The sequence below is a fragment of the Vigna umbellata genome, chromosome 5 (genome assembly GCF_029865625.1).
Source record: "Vigna umbellata cultivar VRB3 chromosome 5, Vumbellata_1.0, whole genome shotgun sequence".
Classification (NCBI taxonomy): domain Eukaryota; kingdom Viridiplantae; phylum Streptophyta; class Magnoliopsida; order Fabales; family Fabaceae; genus Vigna; species Vigna umbellata.
In genome coordinates this window covers 49,857,005-49,872,695 of record NC_142169.1, presented here as the reverse complement: position 1 = coordinate 49,872,695, position 15,691 = coordinate 49,857,005, and the positions used below count along the sequence as shown (strand labels likewise).

Below are 15,691 nucleotides of genomic sequence, written 5' to 3'. Positions count from 1 at the left end.
ATACGGATTATCCGTATATAATATCCGTATATAATGTTGGCGCGGGGTGGGGGGAAAATTACCCAAGGATAGGATCTGTATATAACCTGTATTATCCGTATGTAGTTGGAACCAAATTTTATCTGCAGATATTATATACGGATTTGGGAAATAATTTTAGAAAAATGTATTTCTAATTACGCGGAAGCTGGAACCCTATGTTCACTCTCAGCTCGAGCTTTCCTCTCTTTCGAACCTGGTGCTTTGTTTTCTCTTGAACCCTGGTGCATTCTTATCTCTCTCGAACCCTGTCGCATCCCTTCTTTCGAGCCCTTTCGGTCTGGTTGTTGTTGTCTCCATCCCTCTTCGGTGTGGCTTTGGTTCTTCGTCGTCTCTTTGTTTCAAACTGTGACCTTCATCAAACACTGTCGTTGGGCCTCATTGTTCGGTGCAGTGCCGTAGTTGGGCACTGAAAGAGTAGCTTCATCTGGTAAGTAAATTGTAATGCTTAGTAATTGTTTAATGGTGAAAATCGTGAACCCTAATCTCATTTTTGTGTGTTTTATTTGTCACATCTATGGTTCGGGTCGCAAGCCGTGGTTGGAGTGTTTGGAAGCATCGATTGAGGCTACTGTGTGGCGGGTTAAGTAGATTCGTACTGGTTTTATGGAGTGAGACATATAGCATCTGGAGTTGCGAATGTGAGTGAGTTCGTTTGCCTTTAAAGTTTGTTAGATGCAGAAAAATGATTTGTATTGTGTTATTTTGCTTCGTTTGGTAAACAATATGTTGTTTTGTATTTGAATTGTATAGACTGGTACGATTCTTTCTTCTTTAGTGTCACAATGACTAAGTCTCTTTCCTTGTCAAGTGGCTGGGCCTGTAAATATTTAATGCAGTGCTAGAATGTTCTGTATCAAATTTTAGTATTGCAATAAGTTGGTAGTAAAGGAAGAAGTTGGTTTCATGCATAAGTTCTTTGTATCAAGTACTGGTTAGGTTATATATATATCACATAGTTGGAAGAAAAAGGAAAGAAGGGTAGAGTGATTGTGGAAGGGCCTTGGGTTAAACGAAGAGCTACGTGAGTTGATATGAGTGAGAGATAATGGTGTAAGCTAGGCAAGAACAACGAGAATGAGCGAATGAGAATAGTGTATAGGATGAAGGGTTTTTGGGTTGAGTGAGGTGTGAACATTGAAGGGAATGAGAGTCGATTGGTAGAATAATTATGGAGAAAGGAGGTGGTGGGTGTAGGTGTTGTGGAAAAGGAGTATGAGTGGAAGAGAGGGAGAGGTTGGTAGGTTGCAGGTGAAGGACTTAATAGTGAGAGTGCCTCGGGTTGGGTAGCATGAATGAAATAATGTGTGAAGGGCTTAGTTTCTCATCGTGGTTATGTTGGGAAAGAAAGATAATAAGAAAGGGTTTGGCATGTGCAGGGAACATGCAAGGAATATTGTAACTAGGAAATATAGTTGGTTTTAGGGTGGAGATGATTCCAGGGGTCATAGTGAGTTTAAGGGTAAATTATTTGGGAAGAATAATGGTGGTATAGGGGTATAAGGGATTATAGAAGGGTTGAGCAGGGAATGGGTATACACATTCATTAGATTGTACTAACTAACCCTAAACATATATATAACTAAGCGTAATTAGGTGTATAACCAGCCATAACAAACCTCTCAAACGCCATTGTGAAGGGTTTCAACTCTTGAAACGATGCATGTATTGTTCATGTGTTTTTTCAAATCATAATTGTAAACAAAAGCATTACAATTACTAGAACTTGCCACTGTTTTCAATGGCAGCAGCTGGAAGAGATAGTCTTAGCTCCAAATCTGGTTCTGTGGTGTTGAAGGATGTTCCACCAAGGTCTACCACTGTTAAATGTTTAGAAGTAATTTAGAAGTGCCACTCTATTTTAGATAAAATTTAGAAAAACTTGGCATCACCACAACTTTGTGACGTTAGTCTTGATGATATTGATGATCAACACTTCCTGTGCTAATTAGTTGTTTTTAGACCATTATTAGTGTAGTGTCTTAAATTGATAGATTTCACTCACTTAGTTTAGTAGTAGTTTAAATTGTTTGGCTTTTCATTCTAAAATTGATTTGAATTTCACCAAAAGAAGTACTTCTTAGTTGTGTTAGATGAACATTAAAAATTGTTTTAGACAACTTAGTGGATTTTTAGATTACCCTTAGATAGATTTTGTTGTAGTTAGTGTGCATGTTAGTTGAACTGACTTTGTAGATGCCCACACTGGCCACCTGTTAGCAGGGTTTAGCTCTGCAACTCCTTTCTCTGCCTCATCAAAAAACATCCTTGTCCTCTTTATCTGTCCCTTCATGAATTTACTAGGTTTATCTATAACTTTACCCAGGAAAATGTCATCATCTAAAAGCCTAGCTTTTGCCAATTCATCTTGTCCCTCCTCCTAGTTTACTTCCCCTTTGTTGAGAATGGCATAGTACCTTATCTGCTACTCTTCTTTCTCTTAATTACGAATAATCTTCTGCAGATCAAGCTTTGTTTGTCAAATCTGCTTCTACTTCTTTTACTGCATTATTTGTTTAGGTGGATGATATTGTTTTAATTAGCAATGATATGGCAGAAATTAATCATCTTAAGCACATCTTAGATACCAAATTTAAAATCAAAGACCTAGGATCTTTAAGATACTTTCTCGGTCTTGGAATTACAAGGTCCAAATCTGGAATTCACATGAATAAGAGAAAATATATTCTTGAACTTCTCGATGACAGTGGTTTGATTGGTTCTAAACCTACTAACACTCCTTCTGATCCTTCTATTAAACTTATGGCAAATCATGGACAACTTTTATGTAATGCTGCTGGTTACTGTCAGTTAGTTGGCAAACTTTTGCACCTCACCATCATCAAGCAAGATATTGATTATGTGTACAACAACTCAGCCAATTTCTATGCAAACCTCTTGATACTTATTACAATGCTGCTCAAAGAATCTTTCATTACCTCAATGGATCCCCTGCTCATGGCTTGTTCTTCTTTGCTTCATCAGACCTTAGAATCTCGGCCTTTGCCAATTGAGATGAGCTTGCTGTTTGGATACCAGAAGGTCTATCATGGATCCCCTGCTCATGACCAACCATCACTTCAAACACTCCATTCTCTCAGTTTTTCTCATGCCATCACCATCTTCATCTTCCTCTGCATATTCCCTTTACAATTCTTACATGGTTTCCAACTTCATGGTCTCTATCATAGTCCCCTTATTCCTCTTCTCCTTGTTTGTTGTTCATGTTTCCTCTTGTAGTCAGATTGATAAACTCTCCCTCTTGGCTTTCTCTGGGAACATATCCACCTCTCCACCTTTTCCTTATCTCAATTGGTCTGATTCTCTTGACTGCTGTGCTTGGGAAGGCATTACTTGTGATGGGGATCTTAGAGTCACACATCTTTTGCTACCTTCTAGAGGCCTCACTGGCTTCATCTCCCCCTCTCTCACAAACCTCTCTTGTCTCTCTCACCTTAATCTCTCCCATAAGAGATTATCTGGTGGTCTCCAGCACCAGTTTTTTTCATTGCTCAGTCACTTGGTGGTTCTTGATTTGAGCTACAATCATCTGTCTGGTGAATTGCCACCTTTTGGGATTGATAACAGTGGCAAAAATAGCAGTGGTGCTGCTATCCAGGAGCTGGATTTGTCCAGCAATTTTTTCAACGGGACACTTCCAAATTCTTTGCTCGAGAACTTGGCAGCTGCTGCAGTTGGAGGAAGTTTGGTGTCTTTGAATGTTAGTAATAACAGCTTCATAGGTCATATTCCCACTTCCCTGTTTTGCATTAATGACCGTAACTCCTCCTCTCTAAGATTCTTGGATTATTCCTCCAATGATTTTGATGGTGCCATTCAGCCTGGACTTGGAGCATGTTCCAAGCTGGAGAGATTTAGAGCAGGCTTCAATTTTCTGTCATGGCCTATTCCAAGTGATCTTTTTGATGCTGTTTCTCTCACAGAAATCTCATTGCCCCTCAATAGACTCACTGGAACAATTGAAGATGGTATAGTTGGCCTTACCAACCTCACAGTTTTGGAGCTCTACTCCAATCATTTCACAGGTTTCATCCCCCGTGAAATTGGTAAACTCTCCAAGTTGGAACGGCTACTCCTTCATGTCAACAATTTGACAGGTACTATGCCCCCGTCTCTGATGAACTGTGTTAATCTTGTGGTGTTGAATTTAAGGGTCAATCTCTTGGAGGGAAATATCCCTGCATTCAATTTCTCAGGATTCCTCAGCCTTACTACACTTGATCTTGGCAACAATTATTTTATCGGTGGTTTACCACCAACCCTTTATGCATGCAAATCACTTTCAGCTGTGAGGTTTGCATCTAATCAGCTTGAGGGAGAGATTTCTCCCAGTATCCTTGAACTAGAGTCTTTGTCTTTCCTATCAATTTCTACTAACAAGTTAAGGAATGTTACTGGGCCTCTGACAATACTCAGGGGGCTCAAAAACCTCAGTACCCTTATGCTCTCCAAGAATTTTTTCAACGAAATGATACCTCAAGATGTGAACATAATAGAGCCAGGTGGATTTCAAAAACTGCAGGTTTTAGGATTTGGTGGTTGTAATTTCACTGGTTGTATAAATATAAATAAATAAAATGAAGGGTCAAAAAGAGAATGAGGCTATGGTTAACTTATTGTTGTGGTTGCGTCAAATATAATTTTAGATAATAACAAAATTCAGTACTTGGGAATCAAAACTGTATTTTTTTTTACCCCACTGTGTCCCGTGACCATGTCTTTTAAGTAAATATAAAAATACCATTTATTTACTATTTCATTTCACTAATTGAAAAATATAGTAAATATATATATATATATATATATATATATATATATATATATATATATATATATATAAATAAAATTGTAATAAAGTGTGACAGACTCCATTTATCCTGACTGGAAACTTTTTATGTAATTATGGTATAATTAATAATATAGGTGATATGTATGTCTTATGATTTAAATAAATTTTGACTCTGAAATTAATAGTGACTTTAATATTTGATATTTATTAATTTTGTATCTGGCCGTTACAATGTATCTGCACAGAGTTGAAAAAATAAACATATCAAGACAAAAATAATTAAGTAAATAATTAGTATACATATTATTGAAAGATTTCTTCTTAAAAGTATGCCATATTTGTAACAACACATATGGAGATGATAACAAGTCTGAAGGGTTACTTACAATATTAATTTGAGCAACCCACATCTATTAATTTGACGTGCCAATTTAGGGACTTGAGCAACCCACATCTATCAAACCAATTTAGTACAATATAGTCCAACCAGAACAGCAACCTCCAGAACAGCAACAACCACCACACTAGCAACCACAAGATGGAAATGATGATTACATGCATTATTATTTAGAACCACAACTACAATCTGTTTATGAACTTACCAAATGTTGCAGTTATATTTACATTATACAATATTTATGTATTCATATACAATGTTTTCTTTGTGGATTAAGTGTATCTAAAAACCTTATTAAATTTATATGTCAATGTGCAATGTATAATGTCCAGGTTTGCTTGTAACAATGCTGAATGTTCACTATAATGTCCAGGTCTGCTTGTATATTGTGCATGGAGAACTGCTATATACAGAGAATTTATTTAGCTCTTGTTAAACCATTATATACGGATATATCCGTATATAATTTCCGTATATAAGTTATATACGGAAATATCCGTATATAAGTTATATACGGAAATTATATACGGATTTATCCGTATATAAGTTATATACGGAAATATCCGTATATAATTTCCGTATATAAGTTATATACGGATATTTCCGTATATCTTATATACGGATATTTCCGTATATAACTTATATACGGATAAATCCGTATATAATTTCCGTATATAATTTATATACGGATAAATCCGTATGTAAACTTAGCTACGATGGTATTATATACGGATTTTTGTCCGTATGTAATCCGTATATAAACACAGAATATATACGGATTTTGGGTCTTATATACGGATTTTTGCTGTATGTAATACACTTTTTTCTTGTAGTGGTATTCGAAGTCCTTCAAGAACTTCAAGAATAGATATTTTAAATTTGTTAAATATTTATGTAAGCAAGTGTTAGGTAGTTTTCACATATCTAAGTTAAACATTTTGAGTAAATTTTATAAACTTAACAAATACACACCTTGCTTAAATTTCACACATTTCAATATTTACCTATATATGATGAATTCATTATAAAAAAAGACAATCAATACTAATAAACACTAAAACATGTTTAATTTAATCGCATTTCCTTTGTTAAAAAACTCTATCAGGAAGTGTTAGACAATTTTCACATAATTGGCGAGCTGAGTTAAACATTTTGAACAAGGTATATAAACTTAACAAAATAGAAACTTAACAAAATAGAAACTTTGTTAAATTTAACACATTTTAGTATTTACCTATATATCAATTAATAAAAAAAACAACTACTATTAATAAACATTAAAATGTGACTAACTAAAACGTATTTCTTTTGTTAAAGAACTCTATCACGAAGTGTTAGGTAGTCTTAACAAAAAGTGGCAAGTTGAGTTAAACATTTTGAACTAAGTTCATAAACTCATTGGAATACAGACTTTTCTTAAATTTCACACATTTAAGTATTTTTCTATATATCAATTCATAAAAATAAAAAAACAACCAATATTGATAAGCACCAAAATATGCGTAACTTAAATGTATATTTCTTTTCTTAAACAACTATATCGTTAAAAGTCAGGTAGTTAATAAAAGTTAATAAAATACACACATGAAATTTCACACATTTCAATATTTACTTGTATATCAATTCATCAAAAAAACACAACTAGTACTAATAAACATCAACATAGGCTTAACTTAAATGTATTTCCTTTGTTAAACAACTTTATCAGGATGTCAGGTCGTTTTCACATAAGTCGCTAGTTGAGTTAAACATTTTGAACAAAGTTCATAAACTTAACCAAATATACCTAGCTTAAATTTCACTCACTTATAACTGGAACATAATAGCTAACGTTAGAGACCAATTTAAACTCTAATTCATGAAATAAATATATTTTTTATTCATAATAAAAACTAAGATACCAATAATTTTTAGTTTACAAAATGATATCTAACTTAGTCAGTATAGTTACAAATTAATTTTTGTTACTAAAATTAGTTGTTAGTTAATAATTTTCTTGATGTGAATAGAGCATACTACGATATTATTGGTTCCTTAACTTTTATGAAAGTAGGGATCAGTTTCTCTTTGAAACTTTGGTCCAATTTAGTCTCTCAACTTTAAAAATGTGTGGATTCAGTTCTTTAACCAAAATTTGTTAAGTTTATTTGACATTTCAAATGTGTTTCTCAACTAACGTTGAAGTGAAATGTGTCAAATAATGTAAATAACCCAAATGTTATTATGAAACATGTTTGAAACGTAAAATAAATTTAACACATTTTAGTTAAAAAGATTAAATTTACGTTAAAGTTGAGGGACTAAATTGGACTAAAGTTTGAAGATGGACTAATCTAATTTCACTTAAAGTTAAGGGACCAAAAACATATTTAACTCTTTTAAAATTTACGTCAAATCTTTAAATGTTTCACGTAAAATGTTTTTTTCAATTATAAAAGTACCACCTTGTATTTTTTGCGCAAGTCGTAGACATTAAATTTGTGGCGTAAATGACTTTTGTTTCACTATTATAAGCTTGATGATTTGCTCTTCCTCTTGATAGGCAAACTAATTATTGTTTTGCACTTACCAAAATAATAACATGGTCTATTTGATTATGATCCTCATTTCCACAATTCGCGATGGGACTTGAAGCCTCTTTGGATTATCTTTGTGCAGCATCATTTTCCTACACACAAATTGTTTTTCTTCTTATTGTGTTGAATCTTCATGATTTACAAGTCCTATAGGTTACTTTTGTGTTCGTTCCGATTCCTTTTCATGATTGCATCTATTTCGATAGTCTTCTTTTTGTTATTACATCCATTTGATAGTTCTTTTCGTTATTGCATCCATTTTAACAGAGAAAGTTGTAAGTAAAATGTTTTTCCTTGCTTCTTATTAGTTGTACTTTTATTGTATTAGTTAGATGAATATTTGGTATGTGTGAGACCCTGAAAATTTACTCTGTAAATTACCTGTCATATCACCATTAATGCACACCACAATCCATGCTTATCTCATTTTAAAAACCCATTTCCAAATCTGATAAACCCTCTGCTGTGCACTGAAACCGAGTCACATCATTCTCTGCAACATTAAAAACGCACATGGCTTCACATGTACACCCGCCACGTGTTGCAGAAGAAGTTTCCAGTTCAGAATTTAGTGTGCAGGTGTCAGCTTGGGATACGTTCGCTCAAACGAACATGAATTTAACAAAACTGGATTTTCTAGAATTCTCTCTCTTACCTGCACCACTCATCCTCTTCCTCAGAACCCAAACCCTTCATCTTCTCCAACTTCTCTCATAAACCAGTAAACTTTTCTCTACTGTAACTCACCAAGCTTTCTCCAAATTCCATTTCAGAACCGTAGGAGTGTTCGTCCAGCTGTGATCGTCACTTTGGACCGAACAGAATTAGATTCTAAGCTGGTAAGTTCCTTTCGCTAGCAGTTCGTCCGTTAGAGTTTCATTCGAAACCATGTCCTCGGTTCATGCATGAACTATTTTTAAGTAATCTCTGATTTTGATGTTTAGATCAAGTGAAGATAGTTAGTGAAACTGAGGGTAGAAAGTCTAAGAGACAAATCAAATCTTTGCTGTTGAACGAACCCTGCTATCCAGGTAAGGGAAGCTTATATGTTTAATTTATACTTGCATGTTGTGTAATCTGGATTGCATGTATGAAAAGTATGATGTTTGAGCTGTATGGACGATCACTGTTATGGAATATGATTTCTGATTTTGATTGATCTGCATGTTGGTTTGATACGTATGAAAAATGGATGTTATGTTGTATGAAGTAAATCTGTATTTTGATGTTGAATATGAAGTTACTGGAATGCATGTTATAAAGTTTATAAATTGAAAATCCTATGAAGCATAAAGTATAAGTTTAAAGGTTGAAATCTGGAAATTTGTTAAGTTTGAGAAATCTGAAACTTAAATCATCCCCTTTGATAAATGACGCTCGTCACCGTACGGTCTTAGACCGTTCGGTTTTCCTTAAAATAACTTAGAATGGAATTCCTTCATTTGGAAAGAATTCTGCTCGAGAACGAGCGTCCCCATTTGGATGTCTGAGCGTTCGTTCAGCTCAGCTGTTTATAAATATTTGAAACTTTATAAATACGTAACGCTCGGTCTTTAACCGAAGCGTTCGCCCTTATAGCGTTCGGCCTTCTGTCGAACGTTCGCCCTTATAGCGTTCGGTCTTTTACTGAACGTTCGTCCTTAATATCGTTCGGTCTTATGTCGAACGTTAGTTCTAAATGACGCTCGGTCTTATACCGAAGCGTTCGTCTTAAACAGCGCTCGGTCTGATACCGAAGCGTTCGTCTTAAACAGCGCTCGGTCTGATACCGAAGCGTTCGTCCTAAACAGCGCTCGGTCTGATACCGAAGCGTTCGTTCAAAATAGCGTTCGTTCCAACATTTGAATATTTATCCTCTTACGTTCGTTCAATACTGGCATCAGTTCATTTAATTGGTCAAACAGAGAGTTACGTCCGTCCATCCAGTACTGTATTTGGACGTTCGTCCTATTTTCTTCAAAGGACTGAACGTTCGTCCTTTTGTACTCTTAAAGTTAAAGATGAGATTGATTATGAATTATGATAAATTACAGTGCGAACGTTATATTAAGTGATTTTATGATTATGGAATTTGAACGAGCGTTCCAAGGAGGAATGTCTCAGATATGTTAAATATTAAATTGGTAAAGTATGACTGTGGTTAGCTAATGCTGGCTTGGTCCATCCTGATATTCCGTGATACTCATCTTCACGTAGAAGGGGGTAGTCATGTGTGGGAATGGCAGGAGGTTCTATTCCTTAGGGGTACTTTGGATAGGGCTAACCTCGAGTGGCAGCTGTTGAGTGTATCCCAGTTACTACATCACTCGGGTGCAAGGACGCCTGTAGCTACATGGTTCATACAGTCCGGACGGTCGTCTATTATATACTTATAAATTACTATGATGGATTATGTTCAATTGTATGTTGTGCGTGTGCATTGAAATGTTGAATGTGTATGTTGAATGTATGAATTAAATATTATAAGCTTACCCTTTCGTTTTCCTTGTGTTGTCAATTGTCCATGTACGTTCGTCTTGTCTTGCAATGATCATCCGTGTGGATGTGAGCAGATGGGGGTGCATCTCTTGAAGAAATACTGGAAGAAGAAAATTTAGAAGATGCAAATCTGGTGGAAGTGGAAGTAAAGGCCGAGCCTTAGAGCGCTCGTTAGTTTAGTACTGTAAATGTTAGAGTAGTTTGAACGTTCGGCTAAGTATTTTGTAAAGCCGTTCGTCCTAATTATCTCTGTTTCTGTTTGAGCGTACGCTATTTTTTTTTTATTTTATTCAAGCCGTTCGGCTTTTGAACTCTGCTTTATTAATGTAAAGACTGTTTGATGTTTACTGTTAATTGTAATTAATTCTCAATTATGGTAATTACTATATTTTGGGATGTTACAGTATGCAATTGAATATCAAAGAATAATAGTATACAAATTCGAAAAACTATTGGTTTATACCTTCAATTTTTTTTATTCGAAAGTATTTTCAAGTGCACGTCATTGTTGAAGCTAATAAATGATATATTTTTTAGGTGAAGTTTTTAGAGTTTTCTTCCCTGATGTTAATAAGACTATTATTTTATATAGATATCACCTAAATTTTTTTCTATTAAGGTTAATAATAATACTTTTATGGATATTTAGAGATTTTTTTTTAATTCACATCACTAATATTATTTAATGAATTTTTATATTTGATACTTTTATATACGAAAACAATTGTAGGTTTATTCGGTATGAAACATATAATAAGTATCAAAATTGCCAACGTTGTTGCTGTCGTCAGCGCCTCCCCTTTTCTTTTCAAATAAACGCTCAGGACTTTCCCCTTTCCGAGATAACACTGCCTTTTCGCATACATCACTAGTAGAAAAAGACCTTTCTATAACGAACCTATTATAACGGATAAAAATTATCCATTATAATAGGATATATTATAACGTAGTTTTGTAAATATGTTATAACATGAAAGCAAACTTGTAAATAAGTTTAAGACATATTATAACGTAGTTTTGAAAATCAGTTATAATATAAAATGCGGTGGCAAACTTGTAAATAAGTTTAAGACATATTATAACGTAGTTTTAAAAATCAGTTATAATATAATATACGGTGGCAAACTTGTAAATAAATGTAAAACCTGTAAAATGCAAAACCTATTATTGACTTATTATAACGGAGTTTTAAAATTCAGATATAATATCTCTTCCTCGCTTATTTTTCACATTTTCCTCCCTATATTTCATTTTACTTTGCCTCTCAGTCTCATTCTTCTCTTTCGTTCATCTCACTACTACATAATTGATCATAGATAGCCCCAATCTCAATCCCTAACCCGTCTTTTCTGCTACCCTTCCCACCTCTCCTCTATCAAAATCGTCGCCGTCTTAGGCTCCATCGTCGCTGTCTTAGGCTCCATCGTCGCTTTCGGTGGCGACGACGACACTATCCACCTCTACGACCTCTCTGTCGCCTCCTCCCTCGGTTCCCTCCACCAACACTCTACCTTTGTCACCGCCCTCTCCTTCTACGCCCCTCCCAATCTCCACTTCCCCCGCAACCTCATCTCCACCGACGACGCTGGCTCCGTCGCCATTTTTGATGCAGACGACTTCGTCCATCTTACCACGCTCTCCGTCCACTGCAGCGCTGGTATCAACGACCTCGCACTGCACCTGTCTGGTGAGCACGACCGATAAAATTGAAGATGTTTGTTCCGGCTTTGAAGGTAACCCCTTGCCCTTCTTTCCCAAATTAGAAATTAAAGTTTCTGTTTTGGTTTTATTCCAAATTGTGATTATTTCTGTTCTTGATTTAGCAGGATGCTTGAATAGAGGAGTTTGAGCTATATCGATGGACCCATTCCGGTGCCTCTTGATGAGGTGTTTTTCATAGATAACGTGCAAAGAATTTTTGTTTGCGGTTGTGTCACTAGTATGCAATTTTGTTGTTTTGTTTTAGGGTTTAGGAACAGTTCGAAATGATGGACCTTTATTGATTTTATTTCTCTTTTACTTTTTTTTTAATTTGAAATTGCATAAAAGGACTTCTAGTCCCATCGTGACATTGAGTGTTTTAACAATTAGCATAATAAAGTAGTAAATTATGTTGAATAATTCACTAAATGGAGAGAGAGGGACGATACTTCATTATGTGGTGACTGTTCTGATTTTGTAAAATGTAACTCTTTTGTAGATGAAGGAGGCACAATGATAATGTTCTTTTGTTCTGGCAAGTCAAGCCTATTGTACATGTTTTTCAGGTGATACTCTTGACTTAATTTTGTTGCATATGTGCTGGTCTCAGTCTCATTTCCTTGGTTGTCATATCCTTATGAGTATGAAGAGGGATAGATTTAGCTCCTCTAAAGTAAGGAGGGTTCACTTTGAAAGATAAAGCACAATTATACTATTGTTTTGGAAGTGACTTTTGAAGTCAATTTCTCTTTGTCAGCTTAGCGAGGAAGGTTCATGTGAGGATATAAGCTCTGATGGCCAGTCTTCCAGCTTCAATGAATGGATTCTTCCTACAAAAGAATTTGATGGCATGTGGGAAAGGTTATTACTTTTTTCTAGTTTATGCATTTCATGTTCTAATCTATATTGTTATTCTTTTTATGATTAACTATGAAGTTGTAAATCATTTACCCTGCGATATCAGCCATTATGTTTTCAGCTTAATAAATGAATATGGTCTAAAGCAACGATTATTATGTTATGCAGCAAGTGGGAGCAATGATTCTTGTCGGTCACAGGTGATAATGTTTCTTAAATTAATTTTCTTGGATTCTTGTTATAGGGGCTTCAACTTAAAGTAAGTTAGATGCTTAAAAAATTATACGATTTTGAAACAGCTATAACTTCAATCTGAAGTAATATTTTAAGCTCAATAAACCAAGTCATATGCTACTAAGTTGATTAAAGAAGAACCTTATGTACTCTGTTCGATACAGGAAATCCGTAAGTGTCAAAGGTCATACATTTTTCCCTGATATTTGCTACCTGCCTCTTCACCATAGCTTTACTACACCTGACCAGAGTTATCATCCTTTAATCACTGTGCATCATGCTTCATAGCTCATAACCATAATGCATTTGCTATAAGACTGTAATATGGCATGATTACAAGGATATTTTGTATAATTGTTTTGTATTACCCCTTTAAATTCACATCTGCAGATATTTGTGTTTATTTTTATATTTTTGGGTCTGCACCACTTGCCTTTATTTTTCACTTATTTTCTTTGAATTTTATTCCTATGAATATATTTGGTGTACTGAGCATGAGCAGTTTTCCACATGTATAAATTACATTTCACTTTGTTGTATTTTATTATTATAAGTCATGGATCAAAATTTGTTTCATTATTGAAGCATGGGAGGATCAATTGTTGTGCATGTAGCTGCAAGAAGTTCATTGTCCACCTTGGTTGGGTTGTCGTGGATTTTGTAGAGGTTGTAATCTGTAGTTATTATTACTTTCGTGATTACTTTTTTCGTCATTGGAACAAAAGTGCTGATTGTCTCAACAATTGCAGGGAACAACTATGATTTCAAGTAAGAGACTCTTCATATTACAAGATGTTGTATAAGTTGCTGGTTTAAATGTATTTTCATAATGTGTTTCATTACAATTTTAATTCTATTATTTTATTTGTAGATCTTTAATGATTCATCTCCCATGGGAGCTGTAGACATGGAAGACATTGGAAGGAACTGGGCTTCTTTTATTTTAAGTGTTACTAGAAATTTGGCTAGAATTCAATAGTGTATGTACATTAATGTAATATTTGGATTTAATATATAGTTTTATGTATAAATGGTATTAAATTATTAGATGATTTAATGTTTGAAATGAATTCTATTTTGTTAGTATCATTAAATTTGTTTATTTGAAGCTATATTGATTATAAATTGATTGAATGAGATGTACAGGAATATTATTATAATTTTCTTGGATGTCAAATGTAATAATCAATCAATTTTTTTTAAAAAAAAAAACATATTATGACGTACTAAACAATGTACGTTATGATAAGTTGATCACATATTATAACGTACAAAAATATATACGTAATAATATATCATATATTATAACGTACAAAAACTTTTACGTCATTATACCTCCCATCTTTTATAACGCACAAATGAAAATTTGTCATAATAAACTGCACATATTATGACGGACTTCAGAAACTACGATGTAATATGTTCAACATATTATAACGTAAATTTCTGCTACGTTATAAAATGTGCAGACTTACTATATCGCCCGAAACTATGTCCCCAGTAACTACGTTATAAAAAGTCATTTTTGTACGTTATAAAATGTCATTTTTCCACTAGTGCATGAAACATAATAAGTATTATTTAACATATTTAAACTAACCAATTTACATATTTTATAAAAATAATCAAACACAATCCCACCAAGTATGCCATTTTTTCCAATTAATGTTTGTAAGGAAAACTTAAATAATTATTTTTTCCATGTGTTATATTTAGGTGAGGAATTAATGAAACCTAGATATTTTTTAAAAGAATTTAGGAAAAGTATGAGAATCTTAGTTTTTGTAAATGAGAGGGAGAGTACCTAACATTCAAAGCATTTTGAAGAGATAAAGAAAAGAATATGTTCTGTATGGGTCGAGTTACCTAAATCCGCAAGCTTTCTTCTACGTCCGTCTGGTCTCTTCTCGTGATCCTTCCTTCTGTAGGTCGATGTTCGTCCGTCCTGTGCGTCTGGGAGGGTACCTGTTAAAGGTGCTCTGATGCTTAAGTCAGTAAAAGGTTTGATCGATTGTTTTAGTACCGCAATAAATGTGCAATTAATGAATCTGCCTACCTCTTACCTTTGACTTGTATTTATAGTATTGGTCATGGGCCTAGGATTAGCAGGGCCTTAATCATGGCCCAATCCCGAGCCCAACCCTCTAATCGATGTTTTACCTTAATCACCTCTGCAGACCTACCTATCATGTCTGTCCGTTCTGAGTGCTCGAGTCCTGCCGAACATCCCATGTGTTTTGTCTAGGACCGTCCGGGGGTCATCTGGTACATCAGGCCTCCCAAGCCCTAGACAATTAGTTGTCGTCAGGTTTTATAGTAACAAGTGGTCGGTCGGCGCTTTTTAAATTTGACTTTGAGCAAGAAAACACGTGTCATACTATCATAAGTTGTTTGTCTCGAGTAGCGGGATCGTCGCTTGATCTTAGCCATTGATCGTGCCAGATTTGAACAGTGGATGTGGATTAGCGGTTTCAAAAATTTTGTGGGGCTCAGTCACTTTCGCACACACTATTTTTCTTCTGTTTTTAGGCTGAAAATTCTTTTTCCAAGGTAATTAATAAATGTCTATTGTTTGTGTTTCTTCTTCTGATGAGTCGA

The 15,691-nt window shown here is 34.6% G+C and overlaps 1 long non-coding RNA gene and 1 pseudogene across 2 annotated transcripts; both read left to right on the top strand.

Moving 5' to 3' along the window:
- The first annotated feature begins 3,103 nt into the window (after positions 1–3,103).
- Positions 3,104–4,636, top strand: LOC148198522 (receptor-like protein 2 pseudogene; annotated as a pseudogene).
- A 6,915-nt stretch (positions 4,637–11,551) lies between these two features.
- On the top strand, positions 11,552–14,179 carry LOC124845530 (uncharacterized). Of its 2 annotated transcripts, XR_007029461.2 has the most exons (8): positions 11,552–12,033; positions 12,127–12,187; positions 12,501–12,567; positions 12,764–12,862; positions 13,028–13,059; positions 13,679–13,759; positions 13,843–13,861; positions 13,965–14,179. It is a non-coding gene; the product is annotated as an uncharacterized LOC124845530 (long non-coding RNA). The 2 variants fall into 2 exon arrangements; XR_007029460.2 differs by having other exon boundaries at positions 13,028–13,759.
- Positions 14,180–15,691: the final 1,512 nt, after the last annotated feature.